This window comes from Bufo gargarizans, chromosome 3 (genome assembly GCF_014858855.1).
Source record: "Bufo gargarizans isolate SCDJY-AF-19 chromosome 3, ASM1485885v1, whole genome shotgun sequence".
In the NCBI taxonomy this organism is placed as follows: domain Eukaryota; kingdom Metazoa; phylum Chordata; class Amphibia; order Anura; family Bufonidae; genus Bufo; species Bufo gargarizans.
The window spans coordinates 446,697,949-446,719,453 of record NC_058082.1 but is presented as its reverse complement, the minus strand read 5'-3'; positions in this window follow the sequence as shown (position 1 = coordinate 446,719,453).

Below are 21,505 nucleotides of genomic sequence, written 5' to 3'. Positions count from 1 at the left end.
GGATGAGGATGAAGCATGGTCACAGCGGGGTGGCACCCAACGCAGCTCGGGTCCATCACTGGTGCGTGGCTGGGGGGAAAGGCAGGACGATGACGATACGCCTCCCACAGAGGACAGCTTGTCCTTACCCCTGGGCAGCCTGGCACACATGAGCGACTACATGCTGCAGTGCCTGCGCAACGACAGCAGAGTTGCCCACATTTTAACGTGTGCGGACTACTGGGTTGCCACCCTGCTGGATCCACGCTACAAAGACAATGTGCCCACCTTACTTCCTGCACTGGAGCGTGATAGGAGGATGCGCGAGTACAAGCGCACGTTGGTAGACGCGCTACTTAGAGCATTCCCAAATGTCACAGGGGAACAAGTGCAAGCCCAAGGCCAAGGCAGAGGAGGAGCAAGAGGTCGCCAAGGCAGCTGTGTCACGGCCAGCTCCTCTGAGGGCAGGGTTAGCATGGCAGAGATGTGGAAAAGTTTTGTCAACACGCCACAGCTAACTGCACCACCACCTGATACGCAACGTGTTAGCAGGAGGCAACATTTCACTAACATGGTGGAACAGTACGTGTGCACACCCCTCCACGTACTGACTGATGGTTCGGCCCCATTCAACTACTGGGTCTCTAAATTGTCCACGTGGCCAGAGCTAGCCTTTTATGCCTTGGAGGTGCTGGCCTGCCCGGCGGCCAGCGTTTTGTCTGAACGTGTATTCAGCACGGCAGGGGGTGTCATTACAGACAAACGCAGCCGCCTGTCTACAGCCAATGTGGACAAGCTGACGTTCATAAAAATGAACCAGGCATGGATCCCACAGGACCTGTCCGTCCCTTGTCCAGATTAGACATTAACTACCTCCCCTTAACCATATATTATTGTACTCCAGGGCACTTCCTCATTCAATCCTATTTTTATTTTCATTTTACCATTATATTGCGAGGCTACCCAAATTTGACTGAACCTCTCCTCTGTCTGGGTGCCGGGGCCTAAATATATGCCAATGGACTGTTCCAATGTTGGGTGACGTGTAGCCTGATTCTCTGCTATAACATGCAAACTAATTCTCTGCTGACATGAAGCCAGATTCTCTGTTACGGGACCTCTCTCCTCTGCCTGGGTGCTGGGCCTAAATATATGCCAATGGACTGTTGCACTGGTGGCTGACGTGAAGCCTGATTGTCTGTTACGGGACCTCTCTCCTCTGCCTGGGTGCTGGGCCTAAATATCTGACAATGGACTGTTGCATTGGTGGCTGACGTGAAGCCTGATTCTCTGCTATGATATGAAGACTGATTCTCTGCTGACATGAAGCCAGATTGTCTGTTACGGGACCTCTCTCCTCTGCCTGGGTGCTGGGCCTAAATTTATGAAAATGGACTCTTACAGTGGTGGGTGACGTGAAGCCTGATTCTCTGCTATGACATGAAGACTGATTCTCTGCTGACATGAAGCCAGATTGTCTGTTACGGGACCTCTCTCCTCTGCCTGGGTGCTTGGCCTAATTTTATGACAATGGACTGTTGCAGTGGTGGCTGACGTGAAGCCTGATTCTCTGCTATGACATGCAGACGGATTCTCTGCTGACATGAAGACAGATTCTCTGTTACGGGACCTCTCTCCTCTGCCTGGGTGCTGGGCCTAAATATATGCCAATGGACTGTTGCACTGGTGGCTGACGTGAAGCCTGATTGTCTGTTACGGGACCTCTCTCCTCTGCCTGGGTGCTGGGCCTAAATATCTGACAATGGACTGTTGCATTGGTGGCTGACGTGAAGCCTGATTCTCTGCTATGATATGAAGACTGATTCTCTGCTGACATGAAGCCAGATTGTCTGTTACGGGACCTCTCTCCTCTGCCTGGGTGCTGGGCCTAAATTTATGAAAATGGACTCTTACAGTGGTGGGTGACGTGAAGACTGATTCTCTGCTATGATATGAAGACTGATTCTCTGCTGACATGAAGCCAGATTGTCTGTTACGGGACCTCTCTCCTCTGCCTGGGTGCTGGGCCTAAATTTATGAAAATGGACTTTTACAGTGGTGGGTGACGTGAAGCCTGATTCTCTGCTATGATATGAAGACTGATTCTCTGCTGACATGAAGCCAGATTGTCTGTTACAGGACCTCTCTCCTCTGCCTGGGTGCTTGGCCTAATTTTATGACAATGGACTGTTGCAGTGGTGGCTGACGTGAAGCCTGATTCTCTGCTATGACATGCAGACGGATTCTCTGCTGACATAAAGCCAGATTCTCTGTTACGGGACCTCTCTCCTCTGCCTGGGTGCTGGGCCTAAATATATGCCAATGGACTGTTGCACTGGTGGCTGACGTGAAGCCTGATTGTCTGTTACGGGACCTCTCTCCTCTGCCTGGGTGCTGGGCCTAAATATCTGACAATGGACTGTTGCATTGGTGGCTGACGTGAAGCCTGATTCTCTGCTATGATATGAAGACTGATTCTCTGCTGACATGAAGCCAGATTGTCTGTTACGGGACCTCTCTCCTCTGCCTGGGTGCTGGGCCTAAATTTATGAAAATGGACTCTTACAGTGGTGGGTGACGTGAAGACTGATTCTCTGCTATGATATGAAGACTGATTCTCTGCTGACATGAAGCCAGATTGTCTGTTACGGGACCTCTCTCCTCTGCCTGGGTGCTGGGCCTAAATTTATGAAAATGGACTTTTACAGTGGTGGGTGACGTGAAGCCTGATTCTCTGCTATGATATGAAGACTGATTCTCTGCTGACATGAAGCCAGATTGTCTGTTACAGGACCTCTCTCCTCTGCCTGGGTGCTTGGCCTAATTTTATGACAATGGACTGTTGCAGTGGTGGCTGACGTGAAGCCTGATTCTCTGCTATGACATGCAGACGGATTCTCTGCTGACATAAAGCCAGATTCTCTGTTACGGGACCTCTCTCCTCTGCCTGGGTGCTGGGCCTAAATATATGCCAATGGACTGTTGCACTGGTGGCTGACGTGAAGCCTGATTGTCTGTTACGGGACCTCTCTCCTCTGCCTGGGTGCTGGGCCTAAATATCTGACAATGGACTGTTGCATTGGTGGCTGATGTGAAGCCTGATTCTCTGCTATGATATGAAGACTGATTCTCTGCTGACATGAAGCCAGATTGTCTGTTACGGGACCTCTCTCCTCTGCCTGGGTGCTGGGCCTAAATTTATGAAAATGGACTCTTACAGTGATGGGTGACGTGAAGACTGATTCTCTGCTATGATATGAAGACTGATTCTCTGCTGACATGAAGCCAGATTGTCTGTTACGGGACCTCTCTTCTCTGCCTGGGTGCTGGGCCTAAATTTATGACAATGGACTGTTGCAGTGGTGGCTGACATGAAGCCTGATTCTCTGCTATGACATGAAGACTGATTCTCTGCTGACATGAAGCCAGATTGTCTGTTACGGGACCTCTCTGCTCTGCCTGGGTGCTGGGCCTAAATTTATGAAAATGGACTCTTACAGTGGTGGGTGACGTGAAGCCTGATTCTCTGCTATGATATGAAGACTGATTCTCTGCTGACATGAAGCCAGATTGTCTGTTACGGGACCTCTCTCCTCTGCCTGGGTGCTGGGCCTAAATTTATGAAAATGGACTCTTACAGTGGTGGGTGACGTGAAGCCTGATTCTCTGCTATGATATGAAGACTGATTCTCTGCTGACATGAAGCCAGATTGTCTGTTACGGGACCTCTCTCCTCTGCCTGGGTGCTGGGCCTAAATTTATGACAATGGACTGTTGCAGTGGTGGCTGACGTGAAGCCTGATTCTCTGCTATGACATGCAGACTGATTCTCTGCTGACATGAAGCCAGATTGTCTGTTACGGGACCTCTCTCCTCTGCCTGGGTGCTGGGCCTAAATTTATGAAAATGGACTCTTACAGTGGTGGGTGACGTGAAGACTGATTCTCTGCTATGATATGAAGACTGATTCTCTGCTGACATGAAGCCAGATTGTCTGTTACGGGACCTCTCTCCTCTGCCTGGGTGCTGGGCCTAAATTTATGAAAATGGACTTTTACAGTGGTGGGTGACGTGAAGCCTGATTCTCTGCTATGATATGAAGACTGATTCTCTGCTGACATGAAGCCAGATTGTCTGTTACAGGACCTCTCTCCTCTGCCTGGGTGCTTGGCCTAATTTTATGACAATGGACTGTTGCAGTGGTGGCTGACGTGAAGCCTGATTCTCTGCTATGACATGCAGACGGATTCTCTGCTTACATGAAGACAGATTCTCTGTTACGGGACCTCTCTCCTCTGCCTGGGTGCTGGGCCTAAATATATGCCAATGGACTGTTGCACTGGTGGCTGACGTGAAGCCTGATTGTCTGTTACGGGACCTCTCTCCTCTGCCTGGGTGCTGGGCCTAAATATCTGACAATGGACTGTTGCATTGGTGGCTGACGTGAAGCCTGATTCTCTGCTATGATATGAAGACTGATTCTCTGCTGACATGAAGCCAGATTGTCTGTTACGGGACCTCTCTCCTCTGCCTGGGTGCTGGGCCTAAATTTATGAAAATGGACTCTTACAGTGGTGGGTGACGTGAAGACTGATTCTCTGCTATGATATGAAGACTGATTCTCTGCTGACATGAAGCCAGATTGTCTGTTACGGGACCTCTCTCCTCTGCCTGGGTGCTGGGCCTAAATTTATGAAAATGGACTTTTACAGTGGTGGGTGACGTGAAGCCTGATTCTCTGCTATGATATGAAGACTGATTCTCTGCTGACATGAAGCCAGATTGTCTGTTACAGGACCTCTCTCCTCTGCCTGGGTGCTTGGCCTAATTTTATGACAATGGACTGTTGCAGTGGTGGCTGACGTGAAGCCTGATTCTCTGCTATGACATGCAGACGGATTCTCTGCTGACATAAAGCCAGATTCTCTGTTACGGGACCTCTCTCTTCTGCCTGGGTGCTGGGCCTAAATATATGCCAATGGACTGTTGCACTGGTGGCTGACGTGAAGCCTGATTGTCTGTTACGGGACCTCTCTCCTCTGCCTGGGTGCTGGGCCTAAATATCTGACAATGGACTGTTGCATTGGTGGCTGACGTGAAGCCTGATTCTCTGCTATGATATGAAGACTGATTCTCTGCTGACATGAAGCCAGATTGTCTGTTACGGGACCTCTCTCCTCTGCCTGGGTGCTGGGCCTAAATTTATGAAAATGGACTCTTACAGTGGTGGGTGACGTGAAGACTGATTCTCTGCTATGATATGAAGACTGATTCTCTGCTGACATGAAGCCAGATTGTCTGTTACGGGACCTCTCTCCTCTGCCTGGGTGCTGGGCCTAAATTTATGAAAATGGACTTTTACAGTGGTGGGTGACGTGAAGCCTGATTCTCTGCTATGATATGAAGACTGATTCTCTGCTGACATGAAGCCAGATTGTCTGTTACAGGACCTCTCTCCTCTGCCTGGGTGCTTGGCCTAATTTTATGACAATGGACTGTTGCAGTGGTGGCTGACGTGAAGCCTGATTCTCTGCTATGACATGCAGACGGATTCTCTGCTGACATAAAGCCAGATTCTCTGTTACGGGACCTCTCTCCTCTGCCTGGGTGCTGGGCCTAAATATATGCCAATGGACTGTTGCACTGGTGGCTGACGTGAAGCCTGATTGTCTGTTACGGGACCTCTCTCCTCTGCCTGGGTGCTGGGCCTAAATATCTGACAATGGACTGTTGCATTGGTGGCTGATGTGAAGCCTGATTCTCTGCTATGATATGAAGACTGATTCTCTGCTGACATGAAGCCAGATTGTCTGTTACGGGACCTCTCTCCTCTGCCTGGGTGCTGGGCCTAAATTTATGAAAATGGACTCTTACAGTGATGGGTGACGTGAAGACTGATTCTCTGCTATGATATGAAGACTGATTCTCTGCTGACATGAAGCCAGATTGTCTGTTACGGGACCTCTCTTCTCTGCCTGGGTGCTGGGCCTAAATTTATGACAATGGACTGTTGCAGTGGTGGCTGACATGAAGCCTGATTCTCTGCTATGACATGAAGACTGATTCTCTGCTGACATGAAGCCAGATTGTCTGTTACGGGACCTCTCTGCTCTGCCTGGGTGCTGGGCCTAAATTTATGAAAATGGACTCTTACAGTGGTGGGTGACGTGAAGCCTGATTCTCTGCTATGATATGAAGACTGATTCTCTGCTGACATGAAGCCAGATTGTCTGTTACGGGACCTCTCTCCTCTGCCTGGGTGCTGGGCCTAAATTTATGAAAATGGACTCTTACAGTGGTGGGTGACGTGAAGCCTGATTCTCTGCTATGATATGAAGACTGATTCTCTGCTGACATGAAGCCAGATTGTCTGTTACGGGACCTCTCTCCTCTGCCTGGGTGCTGGGCCTAAATTTATGACAATGGACTGTTGCAGTGGTGGCTGACGTGAAGCCTGATTCTCTGCTATGACATGCAGACTGATTCTCTGCTGACATGAAGCCAGATTGTCTGTTACGGGACCTCTCTCCTCTGCCTGGGTGCTGGGCCTAAATTTATGAAAATGGACTCTTACAGTGGTGGGTGACGTGAAGACTGATTCTCTGCTATGATATGAAGACTGATTCTCTGCTGACATGAAGCCAGATTGTCTGTTACGGGACCTCTCTCCTCTGCCTGGGTGCTGGGCCTAAATTTATGACAATGGACTGTTGCAGTGGTGGCTGACGTGAAGCCTGATTCTCTGCTATGACATGCAGACTGATTCTCTGCTGACATGAAGCCAGATTGTCTGTTACGGGACCTCTCTCCTCTGCCTGGGTGCTGGGCCTAAATTTATGAAAATGGACTCTTACAGTGGTGGGTGACGTGAAGCCTGATTCTCTGCTATTATATGAAGACTGATTCTCTGCTGACATGAAGCCAGATTGTCTGTTACGGGACCTCTCTCCTCTGCCTGGGTGCTGGGCCTAAATTTATGACAATGGACTGTTGCAGTGGTGGCTGACGTGAAGCCTGATTCTCTGCTATGACATGCAGACTGATTCTCTGCTGACATGAAGACAGATTCTCTGTTACGGGACCTCTCTCCTCTGCCTGTGTGCCGGGGCCTAAATATCTGAGAATGGACTGTTCCAGTGGTGGGTGACGTGAAGCCAGATTCTCTGCTATGGGACCTCTCTCCAATTGATTTTGGTTAATTTTTATTTATTTAATTTTTATTTTAATTCATTTCCCTATCCACATTTGTTTGCAGGGGATTTACCTACATGTTGCGGCCTTTTGCAGACCTCTAGCCCTTTCCTGGGCTGTTTTACAGCCTTTTTAGTACCGAAAAGTTTGGGTCCCCATTGACTTCAATGGGGTTCGGGTTCGGGACGAAGTTCGGATCCCGAACCCGAACATTTCCGGGAAGTTCGGCCGAACTTCTCGAACCCGAACATCCAGGTGTTCGCTCAACTCTACCAGTCACATTGGTTATAAAACCAGGTAGCAACATAAGGATAAACCGGGAGAAGAGGAGGTAAGGGGGAGGGGTGGGATTGGATTGGGAGGGAGGGGCAGAGGTAGAAACAGTAAAGAGATTGTTTGTTATAAACAATAACAATAATATAAAATAAATAAGTACTCTCAGATATATAAAAATGAGTTTCTGTCTGTCTAGACGTCTGTCTGTCTGGACGTTCTTTATGTGCGATCAAACGACTGGACCGATCTTCACCAAATTTGGCACACAGGTTACAGGTATCTGGGGTTTTAGACCGAGTCTCAGCTCTCTAGGACGTACCGTTCCTGAGATATTCCCAAAAAATGACCTGCATTAGCCAATAGAAGCCAGCAAGCCTTTCACTTAAATCCAAACTGCCATTTACACGGTCACATGTCCCTTATTAGTCAATAGAAGCTCGCAGGTTCTACTCCAGGGTTCTATAACAACTGATCACAGGTTTTAGCAATTCGCAGTGCCTTAAATATTCAGTCATATGACGTATTACAGCACAACTACACTGCTACATGCATGGGGGGCAGGGGCCACTATTAATGGATGGGTGCTGTGGAGTTCACTGTAATAGAGGCGCGCACTGTGGAGGTCACTGTTAAAGGGGCGAGTACTATGGAGACGACTGGTAAAGGGGCGGCCACTATAAAGGTCACTCTTAAAGGGGTGGTCAATATTAAAGGGTGGGCACTGTGGAGGTCATTGTTAAAGGGGCAGGAACTGTGGAAGTCACTGTTAAAGGGGTGGGCACTTTGAAGATTACTGTTAAAGGGGTGGCCACTATTAAAGGGACGGGCAATGTGGAGGTTGCTGTTAAAAGGGCGGGCACTGTGGAGGTCACTGTTAAAGGGATGGCCACTATTAAAGGAACGGGCATTGTGAAGGTCACTGTTAAAGGGGCGGACACTATGGAGGTCACTATTAAAGGGGCGGTCATTGTAAGAGGGGCAGGCACTGTGGAGGTCTCTATTAAAGGGGTGGGCAAGGTGGAAGTCACTGTTAAAGGGGCAGGCACTGTGAAGGTCACTGTTTAAGGGGCAGCCTCTGTGAAGATAATTATTAAAGGGGTGGTCAATGTTAAAGAGGCGGGCACTGTGGTGGTCATTGCTAAAGGTGCGGGCACTGTGGAGGCCATTATTAAAGGGACGGGCACTGTGGAGGTCACTGTTAAAGGGGCAGACACTGTGGAGGTCACTGTTAAAGGGGCGGGTACTGTGGAGGTCACTGTTAAAGGGGCAGCCACTCTGAAGGTCACTGTTAAAGGGGCAGACACTGTGCAGGTCACTGTTAAAGGGGCAGGTATCGTGGAAGTCACTGTTAAAGGGGTGGGCACTGTGAAGATCACTGTTGAGGGGGCAGTCACTGTTAAAGGGGTGGGCATTGTGGAGGTCATTGTTAAAGGGGTGGTCAATGTTAATTGGGCGGGCAATGTGGCGTTCACTGTTAAAGGGGCAGGTACTGTGGAAGTCACTGTTAAAAGGGACGGGCACTGTAAAGATCACTGTTAAAGGGCGGTCACTGTTAAAGGGGCGGGAATTGTGGAGGTCACTGTTAAAGGAGCAAGCACTGTTAAAGGGGTGGCCAATGTGGAGGTCACTATTAAAGGGTCAGGTACTGTGGAAGTCACTGTTAAAGAGGCAGGCACTGTGAAGATCACTGTTAAAGGGCAGTCACTGTTAAAGGGGTGGGCACTGTGGGGGCACTGTTATAGGGATGGGCACTGTGGAGGTCTCTGTTAAAGGGGAAGGCACTATGAAGGTCACCGTTAAAAGGGCAGCCACTATGAAGGTCACTGTTAAAGGGTTGGTCAATGTTAAGGGGGTGGAAACTGTGGTGGTCATTGTTAAAGGGGCAGACTCTGTGAAGGTCACTGTTAAAGGGGCGGGCACTGTGGATGTCACTCTTTAAGGGGTGGTCACTTTGAAAGGGATGGGCAATGTAGAGGTCACTGCTAAAGGGGCGGGCACCGTGGAAGTCACTGTTAAAGGGGCAGGCAGTGTGGAGGTCACTCTTAAAGGGGCAGACACTGTGGAAGTCACTGTTAAAGGATCGGGCGCTGTGAAGGTCACTGTTAAAGGGGTGGTCAATATTAAAGGGGTGGGCACTGTGGAGGTCACTGTTAAATGGGCAGCAACTGTTAAAGGGGCGAGCACTGTGGAGGTCAGTGTAAAAGAGGCAGGCACTGTGCAGTTCAGTGTAAAGGTGCGGTCACAGTTAAAGGGGCGGGCACTGTGGAGGTCAATGTTAAAGGGGCGGGCACTGTGGAGGTCACTTTAAAAGTGGCGGACACTGTGGAGGTCACTGTCACACGGGCGGACACTGTTAAAGGGGTGGGCACTGTTAAAGGGGCGGGTACTGTGGAGGTCAATGTTTATGGGGCGGCCACTCTGGAGGTCAATGTTGAAGGGATGGCCACTGTGGAGATCACTGTTAAAGGGGCGGGCACTGTGAAGGTCATTGTTAAAGGGGCGAGTACTGTTGAGGTCACTGTTATGGGGCAAACGGTTGATATCTTTTTACGACATTCTGAAACATAAAATGAAATAGATGAAATATACCCGTGCAAAGCCGGGTCCTTCTGCTAGTATTAAATAATAAGTGATATTAACATAGTGTCCAGAAATGAGAGGTTTCACATCTATGTTTGTTGTAACTGATGTGTATATAATGGTTAAGGAACATAAGGGTCATTGGAGATCAGTGAAGGGAGAAATTCCTAAATTGTTTCCATGGTTTCCATATCTCGGAAATCCTCTGGGACATCCCTGTCTCCCAAGCGGCAATTTGTTCCATGCGATATATTGTCACATTTCTGGATCCAGCAGGCCATCGATGGCGGGTTTGTGTTTTTCCAGTATGTGGCTACTAAAATTCTAGCAGATGCCATTACAAGTGTTGTCAGGCTTTTGGTATATGTTGTGCCTACCCTGTGGCTCCTTAGGTTCAGAAGACATAATTGTGGAGAATGTGGAACACGTAGTTCACATATCACTGAGATTGTGTTACATATTTCCATCCAAAATTCATTGGAAGGGCATTCCCACCAGATGTGTATAAATGTACCTTATGAGGATTTACACCTCCAGCAGGGAGGATCAGAGGTCAGAAAAATAATTTGTGATCTCTGCAGAGTATAACACCATCTGGTTAGAACTTTGTAAAGGTTTTCCTGTAGTCTTACACAATTAGAGATCGCTGGGGTGAAGGAAAATGTAGATGGAGGGAGTGAGCGGAGAGGCATGACGTGAGGTACGTGCCGCGTTCTCCCCGCCCCCAACGCCGGCTCCAGCTCCGGCCCCTGACATGCAGCGCTATGACATGCAGCGCCTTTGAGGCGCGGCTAAACGGGGGTAACGCTGACCGGGATGCCACATCTGGATAGCGTTGGTTGAGACGCAGCACCACTGAGCCTGCCGGCAGGACGAAGCCCCCTGTGAACATCGGTGGTCCGAAGCTGGCATCGGTCGAATTGAGAGCCTGGAGGCTCGGATTACATTCACACCGGATTATTATAAAGGAACGGTGGGGCCTGTGAGAAGCTGCTAAGGACATTTTAAAGTGAGGCAATGTAAATGGTTCCTGGAAACCTGGCTTGCTACGTCCTCTCTTTAGCCCTCATTCTCCAGGAATAGCTACGCCACACACTATAAGATTGCCAACCGTCCGCTGGGATCAGCAGCCACATAGCCTGGAGGCTCAACCTGCTTAAAGACTGCAACAACATTTAAAGCTCCCTCTTAAAGTCTGCCTGGTTTGAACTCTGAGAGCGGTTGTGCTCCCCCCTTCCCTCACTCCACGCGCTGCGTAATTTGCTGTTATACCTGTCTGGAAGCGCTTGGGGGCCATTTTACTATGAAGTACCCTTTCTGCACCACCTCAACGCTGCTCTGTTTTGCTACAAGACGCCTCCTAAGACCTGGGCTTTCCACACTTTAAGTACTGCACCGGTTCACCTCATGACCGAGCAGGCGACGGTTGCCAAAGGACGCAGGATGGCGTAGGAGATACACGGACTAGCGTACTCGGGAAAAACTTTTTAGGAGCCGGGAACACCAGGAGATCAAGGAATGTAAGACCTCTTGCCTGTCGCTTTTCCCTGTTTTTTCTTTTTTTCCCTTCCTTTTTCCCCTCTCTGAAATAAGATATATAAGACATTCGTGTTCAAGGAAACACGGGGCCTCTGTGTACGGAGTGGTGTATCAGCGTTTGTATAAAACACAGTCTGAGAGTAGTATCTTAGAAGGGGGGAGAGGGTAGAGGGGGGAACAACAACAAAAAAAAATAAAAAAATGGGTCCGAAGCAGCAAAATAGAAAGTCGGTTGGAAGTACGTCACCGAAAGGTGGTACAACCCAGAGCACTATGACGCAACTAGACAAATTTCTCAAATCCCCTCCCTCAACGGGCAAGACGAGAAGTAACCAGAAACAATCAATGCAGACGGAGGAAAGTGACAATACTGAAAACCCATTAAACAGGGTAGGAGAAAATAGGGTACCAGAAGTGGATAATCAGATGTGCAATATTGAGCTTAAATTAGCAGGCATATTGGAGGCGGTTAATACAACCAACCAATCATTAAGCACCCTGACAATTACGGTGGCAGCAGTGCAGACCGATATTTCAGTTATCAGAGACGACCTGAAATAAATATAAAATGCGGCAACGCATAAAAGAGTATGAAACACTGTCCACAGAACTGCAAAAAGATACAAAACAGATTAAAAAAAAGACTGGAAACAGTAGAGAGCAATAATAAGGCCCTGAAGGAAAAAATGGCGGATTTGGAGGACAGGTCCCGGAGAAGTAATCTCAAACTAGTCGGCTTTCCGGAGGGGGGTAGAAGGAGATGACTCAACAGGTTTTATCCAAAAATGGCTTTTAGATAATGTTACATTTGCAGAAGCAGCCCCGTCATATAGTGGAGAGAGCACATCGTATTCCAACAAGAAAACCACCACCAGGGTCAGCACCAAGACCACTGTTAGTCAAAATGGCATCTGTAAGAGAACGTGATTACATCCTTAGGTGGAAACGAGAGGTACAGACGGCGAAACATAATAAAAAAAATATATATATATAAATAAATAAAATGTCCAGAATATTGACATGGAGTTTTCGCGGTTACGCGGATAAAATTAAGAGATGCGCAGTGTTTGATTTAGTCTCTAGACATTTACCAGCTATAGTTGCGCTGTTAGAAACACACCTATCAGAGGAAAAAGTGGTGGCGCTCGGCGGAAGGAGATGGACCTCTTATGAATATCATTCCTGCTACTCCGTATATTCTCGTGGAATCAGTGTTTATATACATAGACAGGTAGAATATGTCCCAATAGAACAACTAATAGATCAAGAGGGCCGATATATTTTTCTTCATTGCAAGTGGCAGGGTCAAAGGAGTATAATTGCTTTTATATACATTCCACCTCCCTTTACAGTGACTGTATTATGTAAATTGATGGATTATATCTCGATTGCGAGAGGAATGCCCGGTGCTGGTGGTGGGCGATTTCAACTCGGTCATGGACATTAAAATAGATAGGATATCTACCATAACTAATTATGAACAAAATACTAGCGCAAATACGTTATTATTTAGAATAAGTAAATAAATGGGATTGGTGGATATATGGCGATGTCTGTATGGTAATAAACAAGTATATTCATGCTTTAGTAATACATATAGGTCCATGTCACGAGTTGATCTTGCCCTCGCCAGCCCCGGGCTCATCAATAGGGTAAAAAAAATGAGCTATGAAAGCCATGGTATTTCCGATCACTCACCGGTCACTGTAACAGTGGATAGTTATAACAAACCTAAGGAGAATAGAATCTTTAAACTCAATCCCCATTGGATAACATTAATAAAGGACGTGGATAAGATTAATGAGGAAATAAAGCTTTTTTGGAGCGACAACAATAACTCAACACATATACACATTGTTTGGGATTCGCTTAAGGCATACCTTCGAGGTATATATTCATATCAAATTAGGAAACAGAAAAAAAAAATTGCACAAACTCAAAAAGAAATAGAAGGCACGCTCAATCAGATAATGAATGAGATTGTGCAGATAAATACCCCAGAAAAACAACTTCAATAAAAAAAAAGCACAAGATGAATATAAACAATATTTATATAAAAAAGCACAGAATAAAATGTTTTTTTTCGGGGTTGAGGACCTTTAGCGAATCAGGTAAACCGAGCAGATTACTATCCACAATAGTAAAAAATCAAAGGGGAAGTAACAATATTAATGGAATTAGGACAGAGGCAGGCGACATCTTAAGAGACACGGACGATATTCTAGGTGAATAGATCAATATTTAAACAACATAAAAATCCCAGAATTTGACCAACAAGATATAGATCGGCTGAATAGACCAATCCAATTGAGTGAGCTACAGAATACGCTAAAAACCATTAAAGGTAATACGTCCCCAGGGCTGGGCGGTTTCTTATTTGAAGTATACCGAAAACATGAGGGAATTATTTTGCCCCAAATGTTGGAAGTATTGAATCAATCATGGATACTGGGTTCCCTGCCCCCTTCATGGATGGAAGCAACCATTACAATGATCCCCAAAAAGGGGAAAGACCCGTTGTCAGTTACATCCTATCGCCCCATCTCTCTGTTGAACACAGATTATAAAATCCTTGCAAAACTGTTGGCCAACAGATTAAAAGTTGTTATTCACAAGATTGTCCATGCAGATCAAACGGGGTTTATCCCTAAAAGGAGTATACAGGATAATATAAGGAGGGCCTTTTTGAATATTCAGATGGGGGGGTGGGAGGACTGCTCCATCCTGTCTCTTGACGCTGCTAAGACGTTTGACAGGATGGAGTGGTCCTTCCTTTGGAGAGTGATGTCACGGGTGAAGATAGGCGAATATTTTTCCAGATGGGTTCATATTTTGTATCGGAACCCAGTGTCCAGGGTTCGGGTTAATGGGGAGCATTCACCTCTCTTTCCATTAACCCGGGGAACACGACAGGGATGCCCCCTCTCCCCCTTTCTCTTCTCACTGTTTTTGGAACCAATGGCATGTAAGATTAGAGCAGATGAGGAAATACAGGGTTTTGGATGTGAGGGAGCAGACGATAAAATAAGCTTATATGCGGACGACACTTTACTCTTTCTGGGGGAGGGTATAGGAACTTGCCCAGGGTTATGGAAAGTATAGATGAATTTGGATGCCTATCCGGATATGAGATAAACTGGGAAAAATCGAAGTTCCTCCCATTAAAATTCGCTGTCCCACCGGACTATAATTCTCGGGTCAATACGCTGAGCCCATCAGAATCTTTAATATATCTGGGTATCCATATTGGAACCAAACTGGAGGACTATAAGAAACTGAATGTTCTTCCAATAATAGCTAAGGTCACCGAAAAAATTTGAATATGGCTAAGACTACCCCTGTCACAAATTAATTGCATCGCTCTCATAAAAATGACATTATTACCAATGATACTATATGTGTTAAATGCATGCCCAATAGCGGTAGAAGATAAGTTCTTTTATAAATTGGAGTCCCTTTTCAACGAATTAATATGGGGGCGCAAACGAGTAAGAATTAAAATACAATACCTGTATAAAGAAGAGGGTGGTATCTCTGTCCCTTTTTAAAAGGATATTATCTAGCTGCACAGTTGAGATGGTGCGTTAGGAACCGAAGGAATAAATGTATACGGCTCATTTTTGGGGAGCACTGCGGACCTTGGGATGATCTTTTCCCCATCCTTGAAAAGGGCCCCATTGAGAAGAAAATAATAACAAATCCTTTTAGTAGAATGCTTGAGCACATTTGGCAACAAGTTAGATGTGCGGTTGGAGTATCCCAAGCGGTCCAGTATACCCCCTTGTGGGGGAATGTACATCTACCTCAAATCATGCAAATGGCTGACCCTAAATATTGGGAAAAACAGGGGATACATTTAATTACACAAGTTTTTGATAAAGGGCAGATTAAGCCTTTAAATAAAATTCTCCCCGACACCTCATTAGGATTTATTGACAAATTTCGATACGAACAATTACGACACGCCATTCACTTCACGGAAAATAAGAAATATTTAAACATTGCACAGAACACTTTTTTAGATTTCTGTCAGGAGATGACTTTAGATACTTCTGCAATATCCCACATCTATGAAAGGATAAAATATGAATACACAAATTCGATCACATTTAGAGCCGAGGCCAAATGGGAAAGGGACCTGCAGAATGTAGATCCTATTCAATGGAACATGGTTTATAAAAATATTAAAAAGTCCACGGTTTCCCCTGCACATACATGGATTCTTTTGAAAATTATACACCGCCTCTACTACACACCAGTATTATTACACACTATTATAAAGATAGAGAACAGAATTGTCATAAATGCAATAGAGGCAGAGGAGAATACAGGCACTTGTTGTGGGAATGCCCAGGGATAAAAGAATATTGGAATAAAATATTTCGGAAATTGCAGAATAGCTCCCCTATAAAATACGAAGTGTGCATTGATTATGTGATCCTGGGGACTTTCCCAGAGATCAATAAGAACAAAATTGAGCAATTACTTTGGTTTCGGGGCATTGCTTTGGCTAAAATAATAATAGTTAAATACTGGGGCTCTAGTAAATACCCCAACCTCCAGGAATGGACAGAATATATGAATAGGGTAAAGCTGCATGAATATAATCTCGCCCACACAGTGGGAAAGAAAGTAGTCTGGCAGCGGATGTGGGGTAGCTGGAAATAGAAATAAATAGAAATAAAATCAAAATATTAGGGGTGACGGCAGCTCTGCGGAAGAGAAAGGGGGGTTGGAGGGAGGGGTGGGTGGGCATAAAATAACATAGGACGGGATTAAGATGTACTGTACTTACTCTTTGCACTGTATGTATTTTTGAATTTCGACAACGAATTGGTACATTGTAATTTTATTATCTTTTTTGAAAATAAAAGTAATTAACAAAAAAAAAAAAAATAAGATCGCTGGGGTGGATCTAAGCAGACCATATTTTTCTTCTTCTGTGAATGTAGTATAGAGATCAGTTTCCCAATTTTTAGTAAAGGTCAGGGTTTTGGGTCTAATTTTTGTTACTAAACTCGCAGATATAGTAGATATCTTTTCCATAGGTTCTCTATGCATAAGAGTAAGTTTTTCAAAAGTAGTTGTAGGGGAGAGTTGGTCAGTGATCTCTAGCCTCTTACCATAATGTAAGATATGTAATAATTGTAGATTAGTGAGGGGCCTTTGTTGTGGATGTGATTCCCAGCTATCAAGGAGAGGGAGTTTTTCATCCAAGAGATCTGCCGAGGGCAATTTAATAGATTTACATGTCTCGGTAAGTGACATTCGAAACAATGAGTCCCAAAGCACATCCTGTATCCTCAGTAGTAAGGATAGAGGGTTGGACGGTAGTATGGATCTCAGGTGGGTATGCCATATCTTTAAGGTATTTTTGGTAAGGGGGTTGGATATTTCCTTAAAGGCGTGGCACTCTCCCGGCCCAGGAAACAGCAAGAAGCGCAGAGGTACATTTACCAATGATGCCTCTGCTTGGATTTCTAATCTGTTTCACCGCAATCTCAGCCATTCTAAACACCTCTAGCCCTGAATAGATCTATAGTACAGCAAGAAATCTGGTAGGCCTCCTCCACCCTGTCTGCTTGTTTGTACTAGAAGAGAGTAAAGTAATCTTGGTTTAGATCTCTTCCTTAAATATCTGGAAATGATTCTACATAGTTGGACAAAAAAGCAAACAGGGATAGATATTGGGAGGGTCTGTAAGTAATACAGAATCTTGGGGGACAGGATAGTTTTGATTAAAGCACGTCTACCAAACCAAGAGGGAAATTATGTGTCCCACGAGTCTATAAGTGTTAAGATTTTCTGAGGTAGGTCCCGAGAGTCGGTGTTGTATAGCGATGTTGGGTTTGAGGTGAGATTTATGCCAACTTAATCAATCCACTTTATTGAAGCACCTTTTGATTTTGTTAGAGCACTCAGTCTATTTGGGTGTGAGTCTATCAGCATGGCACAAGATTTGCCCACTCTTCTTTGCAAAAACACTCCAAATCTGTCAGATTGCGAGGGCATCTCCTGTGCACAGCCCTCTTCAGATCACCACACAGATTTTCATTCAGATTCAGGTCTGGGCTCTGGCTGAGCCATTCCAAAACTTTAATCTCCTTCTGGTGAAGCCATTCCTTTGTTGATTTGGATGTATGCTTTGGGTTGTTGTCATGCTGAAAGATAAGGTTCCTCCTCATGTTCAGCTTTCTAGCAGAAGCCTGAAGGTTTTGTGCCAATATTGACTGGTATTTGGAACTGTTCATAATTCCCCCTAGCTTAACTAAGGGCCCAGTTTCAGCTGAAGAAAAACAGCCCCAAAGTATGATGCTGCCACCACCACCATGCTTCACTGAGGGTATGCTGTTCTTTTGGTGATTTGCAGTGTTGTTTTTGCACCAAACAAATCTTTTGGAATTATGGCCAAAAAGTTCAACCTTGCTTTCATCAGACCATAACACCTTTTCCCACATGCTTTTGGGAGACTTCAGATGTGTTTTTGCAAAATGTATCCTGGTTTGGATGTTTTTCTTTGTAAGAAAAGGCTTTTGTCTTGCCACTCTACCCCATAGCCCAGATATATGAAGAATATGGGAGATTGTTGTCACATGTACCACACAGCCAGTACTTGCCAGATATTCCTGCAGTTCCTTTAATGTTGCTGTAGGCCTCTTGATAGCCTCCCAGACTAGTTTTCTTCTCGCCTTTAATCAATTTTGGAGGGACGTCCAGTTCTTGGTAATGTCACTGTTGATCCCTCTGATGCTTTGGAAACTCTCTGTGGACCATGACTTTTGCTGTGGGATGCGACTAAGAAAATTTCAGGACAGACCAACTACAGCAGCTGAACTTTATTTCGGGTTAATCAGAGGCACTTTAACCCCTTAATGACCACCCATACGTGTTTTTACAGCGGTCACTAAGGGGCCTTAGGCTGGGCCGCCGCGTTTTTACGGTGGCCCGGTCTAAGCGCTGCACGGATCCCCCGTGCAGCGGGGAGCACGGACCCGGATCTCACATGAGAGCCGGGACCCTGCTCTAACAGCCCGGACCGGCAGGAGTGCCGATCCGGGCTGTTTAACCCTTTACATGCCGGGCGCAATGACGCCCGCTGCATGTAAAGTGGTGACAGAGGGAGCGGACTCCCTCTGTCTCCCATCAGCACCCCGAAAATAAGATCGCGGGGTGCTGATGTGTTCGGAAGCTTACCTTGCTTCCGATCAGGGCTCCGACCCTGTCTTCAGTTATCTCCAGCAGGCTGTGCCTCTCTGGCGCAGCCTGCTGGTCAAGGTTTGAATAGCATTGCTATTGAAATGTAATGCCTTATAGAGATAATGCATTACATTTTAAAAGCAATCAAAATATTGTATATTATAGTCCCCTTGTGGGACTTTTAAGTAGTAAATTTTTTTTAAAAAAAATACACATTTATTAAATAAATAAAAATCCATAAAATAAAAAATATGCTTTTTTTCCATTGAAAATACGCTTTTCAATGAAAAAAATTGCAAAAAGAAAATATCCCCCATATGTTTGGTATTTCCGCGTCCGTAACGACCCGGACTACATAAATATTACATAAATTATCCCCTATGGTGAACTCCGTAAAAAATAAAAATAAAAAAAAGACAGAATTTCTAATTTATTCTTAGTTTCCACCGAAAAAAACGTAATAACAAGCGATCAAAAAGCACCATTTACTCCAAAATGATACCAATGAAAAATACAAGTTGTCCCTCAAAAATAAGCCCTCACACAACTCCATAGAAAAAGAAAAAAAAAGTTATGGGTCTTGTGAAGTGGCAATGCAAAATCATTTTTTTGGTTAATAAAAGGGGTTTTATTGGGAAAAAAAGTAGTAAAAAGTAAAAAAAATTATAAGTATTTAGTATCACTGTAATCGTACTGACCCAGAGAATAAAGCTATTATGTTATTTGTACCGAAAAATGAACGCCGTAAAATTTATAATGTAAAAACGCAGTGGCAGTATTGCTATTTTCCCCCATCTCCCTCCCAGAAAGAGTTAATACAAGTTAATCAGAAAGTTATGTGTACCCCAAAATGGTGCCATTAAAAACTACAACTTGTCCCGTAAAAAACAAGCCCTCATAAAGCTATATAGACGAAAAAATAAAAAAGTTATAGCTCTTGGAACGAGACCATGAAAAAAGGAAGAAAAACGCTTGGTCATAAAGGCCCAAACAGGCTTGGTCACTAAGGGGTTAAATGATGGCAGGTGTATGCTGACTCCTATTTAACATGATTTTGAATGTGATTGCTTAATTCTGAAAGAGGGTGTGCACACTGGTGCAACCACATTATTTTAGTTTTTGTTGTCTTCTTCCCTCCACCTAAAAGATTTCAGTTTGTTTTTCAGTTGAGTGTTACAGTTTATAGGTCACATTAAAGGTGGAAAAAGTTCTGAAATGATTTATCTTTGTCTCATTTTTTTTACAGCACAGAAACCTGACATTTTAACAGGGGTGTATAGACTTTTTATATCCACTGTATATCCCCTCAATTCTATTGTCCTGTCTGATGCTTTGAAGCAGGGATTCAATAACTAAATCAAAGAGCAAGGGGGATAGGGGGCAACCTTGTTGAGTGCCATTATAAATTGTAAAGGGGGGGGGGGGAGAGAGTTATGTTTACCAAGACATATGCAGCTGGCTTATGGCACATGGCCATAATGGCTTCTATGTATTGAGGGAGGAAAAGGTATTTGAGCAGTACACTAGTCATGAACAGCCAGTCTACTCAATCAAAGGCTTTTTTATTTAGAGAGGCGTGTAAACTATATTTTAGGTTACATCCACACTCATCTGGTGATGAGGAACAGGGAGTCGGTCTGGTGATTTCTTTGCTTAAGGGGTATGCGCAGTCCTGGGCTTTTTTTCTGCTGACCGGATCGCAGTCTCTACGGTCAGTGGATAAATTTTTCAAAGCCTTGGGTCTGATCTATGATGATCCAGATCGGGCCATCCTGGCCAAAACCAAGCTGTGTGTGTAGTGTACGGGAGAGTAATACCCCGTCACTACAGAAGGGTCACTTGGGTACTGTCGTTCCCCCTGTATTTATGGGGAGGTTGGTATAAAACATCTTGTTAATGTAATGCTATGTACTTCCTGTTACTGTGAAATGTGCATGTGCAGGCCGGCTAGGGTGTGGGCCTGTGAGAGTAGTGCAGGCCTGAAGCCTGCCGACTAGGAGAGGGTAGTAAAGGCCCTGTAACCGGGTTCCGGATCCAAGGAAAAGGTTCCCCTCCTGAGTCATCATCCGTTTTCGCTGAAACATCATAAGCAACCAGCCGGGACACAGAATACAACAGAGGCCAATCTGATAAAGCAAGAGGTACTCAAGATAACAGAGGAGGTACTAGATAAGGACAGCTTCAAGGATACGCCAGATAGAGGGCATTGGACCTTGGAGAATAAGTCACATGTTTCAGGACCAGTCAGGAATAGTGTGCAAGCCGCCTGTACTGCATCTCCTGTAATTAACACTCTGTAAAGAACATTGCTAAGACCGGCCATTCTGTACTTCTAAGAACCAGCTGTATTCAAATAGAAACCAACTGTCTTTCATGGAACTGCGCTTCCAACTGCGTCCATGCGTAATTATCACTGACATTCAGTAAAGTTCCAGTTTTGGTTGGCTATCCCGTGGTTGCTTCATTCTTCTACATTACTATACACGGCGTGTCACCGTTTAATTGACACTGGCGTCACGAACATTAAATACCTGCCTGTTCCAGTATTTGCCCCGATTGAAGACGACAGTGGATCCCAGGTTAGTGGGTTAATCTGCACTACAAGGCCCAGCATACACTACTGACCCCCTGGGACACTGCATCGCTCTTTTTGGCGTCACGAACAGGATCCGCATACTTCTGAAGTGCAGAGAAGTGTGAACTGTGTGCTTTAACTATTCCACCACCGTATTGCAAAGACTGT